This window comes from Silene latifolia, chromosome 11 (assembly GCF_048544455.1).
Source record: "Silene latifolia isolate original U9 population chromosome 11, ASM4854445v1, whole genome shotgun sequence".
Lineage (NCBI taxonomy): Eukaryota > Viridiplantae > Streptophyta > Magnoliopsida > Caryophyllales > Caryophyllaceae > Silene > Silene latifolia.
In genome coordinates this window covers 147,980,341-147,986,039 of record NC_133536.1, presented here as the reverse complement: position 1 = coordinate 147,986,039, position 5,699 = coordinate 147,980,341, and the positions used below count along the sequence as shown (strand labels likewise).

General features: G+C 41.6%; 1 non-coding gene across 1 annotated transcript; it reads left to right on the top strand.

Annotated features, from left to right (window-relative positions):
- The first annotated feature begins 5,251 nt into the window (after positions 1-5,251).
- Positions 5,252-5,358, top strand: LOC141616302 (small nucleolar RNA R71). The gene has a single exon (XR_012530658.1). It is a non-coding gene; the product is annotated as a small nucleolar RNA R71 (small nucleolar RNA).
- The last annotated feature ends 341 nt before the right edge of the window (positions 5,359-5,699 follow it).

Below are 5,699 nucleotides of genomic sequence, written 5' to 3'. Positions count from 1 at the left end.
TTTTGATTTTTTTTGGATTTTTGAATAAAAGTCAAGTTAGAATTTCCCATCCCCACACTAGTATGGGCATTGTCCTCAATGGCCAATACGATAGGAAAATATGCAAGCATGATGCATGATTTCTAAACTAAATGCAAACTATACTAAGATACACTACATGATGCATGAGTTTTTGTTATGGCGGAGAGCGTAATTTAGATTACCTCCCGATGCGTATGCATGTACTTCCCCAAACCAAAATAGACATTATTTCTAATGTCTTGAATTTCGGGGTAGTTCATGCACACGGAATGCAATGTATGAAACTACAAATTGTTATTTTGGATTTTTCAAATGAGAACAATAAAAAGAGCACCTTAATGGGGCCAAGGTGCTAGTCCTCCATGTTGCTAGGACTCCACAACAAATGATCAAAATACAATAAAGAAAACAAAAGAAGTAGACAAACCATGAGAGGGGCGAAAGAGTGTAGGAGCCTCCAAGGTTTGCTAATCCTCCATCATATCTTCATTATCATCATCTTCCTCCATAGAAGTGGAATCATCTCCACTTCCATTTTCACTTCCTTGCTCTTCCTCACTTTCTTCTCCTTCCTCATCTTGAGCTTCTTCTTCTTCAACATTCTCTTGAACCTCTTGTTCTTCACCTTCTTCATCAACACCCTAATCAACAATCTCCTCTCCACCCGGTCTTCCACCACTAGAGGTGCTAGGAAAGAAAACTTCCCTATCCGCCCAACTAGGCAAAGGACATGATGGGTCAAGAAGTCCTTGCCGAGCTTCATGTAGGAGGGGCGGATGTTGGGCCTTGTAAGAATCCACTCTATCATTGTAAGCTTGCTTGTGCATTTCCCTTATGAGTAGAGTCAAGTAATCATTTCCTACCTCGACATCCTTTGGTTGGAACTCGTGATACTCAAATGGGTAGGGTGATGTGACAATGGAGGAGGAGGCCTCTTCAATCTCGCCTCTTTGTTGTCGAATAATGTACTCGGTCTCCTCGGAGAGTGGAAGAAGGTAGTTGGGTCGGTGAACACTCAATCGGCAAATCTTTGAAGGCAAAGTGAAGGACCTAGCTTCTTTGGTTAACCACCCATATTTGGTGTCAAGAGGAGCATGTTTGACCCATGTAAACTTGTGAATCATGGTGTCCATATCAATGAGATGGCCTCCTTTGACCGCCACATAGTTGTTGTCTTTGTTGAAGTTTGGGTCAAAGTGCTTGGCCAAATAGGTAACTAGTCCTCCATTCACAATAAAAGCGGTGCCCTCTTTACCACAATCGACATTAAGCCATCTTTCAACCAAAAGTCTTAGAGCATTATATGGCTTAGTATATTCCCTTCCTATGTTCAAGGCTGACTCAAGAAGAACAAAATCGAGCTTGGTAAGATGATTAGTGCCGTTTCTTGCTATCAAAGTATTCCCAATGACCTTGTGCCACACTCTAATGCCCGGATGGTGGACAAATAGAGCACGTTAATCATGAAAGCGCACAAATTTCCTTCCGAAGATTGCCTCCCAAAGAGGAGCGGGGTCATACTTTTCGGGGATCTTTTCATAGTACGGGGTATCACTAAGGCTCAAAATCTTACTCAATTCACTAAAAGTGATTCGTCTACTCACATTAGCAAGACGAAACTCGATGCGGGTTCTAGTTTCCACCCTTGTAACTTTCAAGGAACTCAAAAATTCCAATATGAGGGAGGGGTATGTCAATTCTTTCATGGTAAACAATTTACCCAATCCCATGGCCTCAAAGAAGGTTTTGGTTTGTTCAAGAACACCCAACTTTGTCAAAGCATCTTCACAAATAAATTTTGTAGGCAAAATGGTCTTCTTAGCAAAGAGAACAAATTTATCCCTATGAGAGTCGGAAGTGAAGATTACCTCCGGATAATTAGATAATTGCTCAATGACCGGAGCTGTTGATGTTGTAGCTTCCATAGGGGGACCTTGTTGAACCTCTAACCTTGCCTCATGAACTAACAATGCCTTAGACAATTGTTTTGCTTGAAGTGCTTGTTGCCTTTTTGAAAGTGTCTTCTTTGGGGGTGCCTTGTTACCTCCTTTTGTTCTTGCCATTGTTGATTACACCAAGGAAAGATTGAAATCTTCAATTTTTAGTTATACCCAAATCGATTTAAGATGAAAGGATGTTGCTTTGTATCTTAAAAATCAACTCAAAGGTTGAAGATTTTGGTGTTTGAATGGATTGTTGTTGTAAAAGGAGTGATTAATTGTTGTTGGGAGAAAGTTTAGATTTGATTTTGTTGAATTTGGTTGAGGAAATCTTGTTTTGTTGATGTGGAGGATGAGGGTTTTTGGATTTTTTGTGTTGAGGGTAGTGTTTGAATGAAGGAGAAATGAAAATGAATGAGGGAGTAAGGGTTTAAAAGGCCCGTTAATTTTGAAAAACAGCAGCAGGGACGAGCGGATTGGTGACTGGGACGCTCGGATTCTGCGCGATTTGCTTCAGGAAAAGACGCTATGGGACGAGCGTCTTTGTGCAAAGACGAGCGGATTCCCCAATGTGAGACGAGCGGATTCCTTAAAAGACGCTCGGATTCTGTTACAGGGTATTTCTTTAAAAATCAACAGCATAAAGACGAGCGTCTTCTCTGCAAGACGAGCGTCTTGTTTCAGACGAGCGGATTCCTCACTGGGACGCTCGGATTTTGTGACAGACCATTTTCTTTAATTGCACAGCTCTAGCAGACGAGCGTCTGGTGGTATAGGACGCTCGGATTCATCAAGACGAGTGGATTACCATATGAGACGCTCGGATTCATCCCCGTCCACACGGATTCAGGTCCATCCGTGGGTACTGCATAACCCGTATCATTTTTATCCTTCGATTCTTGTGTTCTTCATTGTGGGGGCATTACAAAGGCATGAATAGCCTAGGCAATTGCTATCCCCACACTAAGTCAAAGCACTACACATCAATAAAATCATAAGTGCCTCCCTCACTTCTCTCAAAATGATGAATATCTTGATCAAGGTACAAAAATATAAATCCAAAAATGACAAAAATGCAATGTAAAAATTTGAAATTCAAGTTAGGGAGTTAGAATATTTACAAATGGTGGTTTAGGGAGGACTCCACCAAACTCTCATCCAATGTGAGATGTCAAGGGGGCATGTTCAAGGTGTTGTTGATGTTACTCAACACCTTGAAGAAGTAGTCGAAGGCTTGTTCATTGTCATGATAAAGATCCTCAATCGGTGTTTTCACTTGTTGTTCTTCATGATGGTCTTGGTTCATAGCATTACCAATATAGAGATTGAATATCCCTTCGAAATCATCATCCCAAAGACCGCAAATTTCGTCCACTTGATCATTAAAAATTTCTTGAGTTGATAGAGACAACTCTCCTTCCTTCTTGTCTTGGCCAATGAGGCCATCTTCTTCACTTGTCATGGGCGAGCTTTTCAAGCTCTCTTTGTTGCTATTCTCTTGCTCTTTGAATGGAGCATCATCAACTTTCTTTTTCCATTGGAATTCCGACTTCTTCCTATCATCCTTCCGGCTATAGTGATCAACCATGAAGCATGGTTCATGCAAACGGGGAGCTCTCATGGTCTTGTCAAGATTGAAAGTTATGCTCTCGTCTCCCACTTCTAGAGTAAGCTCTCCGTGCTTCACATCTCTTACCGCACCCGCGGTGTACAAGAAAGGTCTACCGAGAATGATCGGAATATTAGAGTCTTCTTCCATGTCAACGATGACAAAGTCCACCGGGATGAAAAATTTCCCAACTCTCACGGGAACATCTTTCCATATCCCTGACGGTGTCTTCGTCGATCTATCGGCCATTTGGAGTGTGATGTTGGTACATTTAAGCTCTCCCATCCCTAGCCTTTTACTAACCGAATATGGCATAACACTCACGCTTGCTCCTAGATCACACAAAGCCTTGTTGATCGTGGTGTCGCCAATGGTACACGGTATTGAGAAACTTCCCGGGTCTTTAAGTTTTGGAGGTGAACTCCCTTGAAGGATTGCACTACTCACCTTAGTGAAGGCGATAGTTTTAAGCTTCCGGATCGACTTCTTTTTCGTAAGGATGTCCTTCATATACTTTGCATAGGCCAGCACATGATTGATTAATTCCGTGAAAGGAATTGAGACTTCCAAATTCTTCACAATTTCCATAAATTTCCCAAGTTGGTCATCAAATTTGGGCTTGGCTTGACGACTTGGGAATGGAAGTCTAATCATGATGGGCTCTTTCTCCTTGGCCTTCTCTTCACTTTTCTTTGAAACTTCTTCTTTTGTTGGTTCTCCTTCCTTGGAGTTTTGCACAACCTCTTCTTTGTCACTAGCTTCCACAACTTCATCCTCAGCTTGCTTCTTTGGTCCCTCATATCTCGTACCACTCCTCAAGTGAATGGCACTAACCGTTTCATGTCTTGGGGGATTACCTTGAGGTGGTAATTGCCCCTTTTGCCTTTGAGAACTTGAAGATGCAAGTTGGGTCAATTGAGTCTCCAACATTTTTGTGTGGGCTAGGATGTTGTTGATGGTGATGTCCTTTGCTTGACTATCCTTTTGCATTTGAGTGAAAAACTCTTGTTGATTCTTTTGCATTTGGAGGACCACTTTTTGAACATCGAAACCTTGGTTATTTTGTTGATTGTATGGAGTTTGATTTTGGTAACCTTGGTTTTGGTTGTAAAAGAGTCTTTGATTTTGGCTTCTCATGGGAGGTGGGGTGTATGTTTGTTGAGGGTTTTGAACATTTTGGCTTTTGTATGAGAGATTTGGGTGGAATTTGGTGTTTTCATTGTAATAATTGGAATAAGGGGTACCACTCTTGTATGCTTGAAAAGCATTCACTTGCTCATTAGTTCCCCTACACTCACTTTGGTCATGTCCCAAAGTTCCACAATTCTCACATATCCCACTTGGGATTGATGAAGATGCTACCATGGCATTAACATGATGCTTTGGTGATTTTGAGGCTTCTTCAAGTTTAGCCATAGCCTTTTCGAATTTCAAGTTAATGGTATCAATATGAGCACTAAGTTGAGCACCCAATTGAGTAATGGAGTCCACTTCGTTCTTTCCTCTAGTAGCCTTGCGAGGTCTACTATATTGTGAGTTATGGACCGCCATTTCCTCAATCTTGTTCCAAGTTTGATTATCGTCAACTTCGGTGAACATTCCATTTGATCCCATGTTGAGAATGTTCCTTGAGTCTTCATAAAGACCGTTCCAAAATTGTTGTACCAAGAACCACTCGCTAAGTCCATGATGAGGACATGAGCGACAAATTCCTTTGAACCGCTCCCAAGCTTCATACAAAGATTCTTCATCCCTTTGCTTAAAACCCGTAATTTGAGCTCTTAGCATGTTAGTCTTTTCCGGAGGGTAGAATTTTTTGTAGAAAGCTAGAGCCAACTTCTTCCATGAGTCAATTCCAAGAGTAGCCTTATCAAGGCTTTTCAACCATTGTTTTGCGGTGCCGATTAGAGAGAAAGGAAATAAGACCCATCGAATTTGGTCTTGAGTCACACCGGTTTGTGAAATCGCATCACAATAGTCACAAAAAGTCTCCATATGAGAGTGAGGGTCTTCACTAGGCATCCCCCCAAATTGGCTTTTTTCGACTAATTGGATAAATGCGGATTTGGCAATAAAATTTCCGGTCAAGTGTTGTGGTGTGGGAGTACCATTGGGTAGGTTCTCCTCGG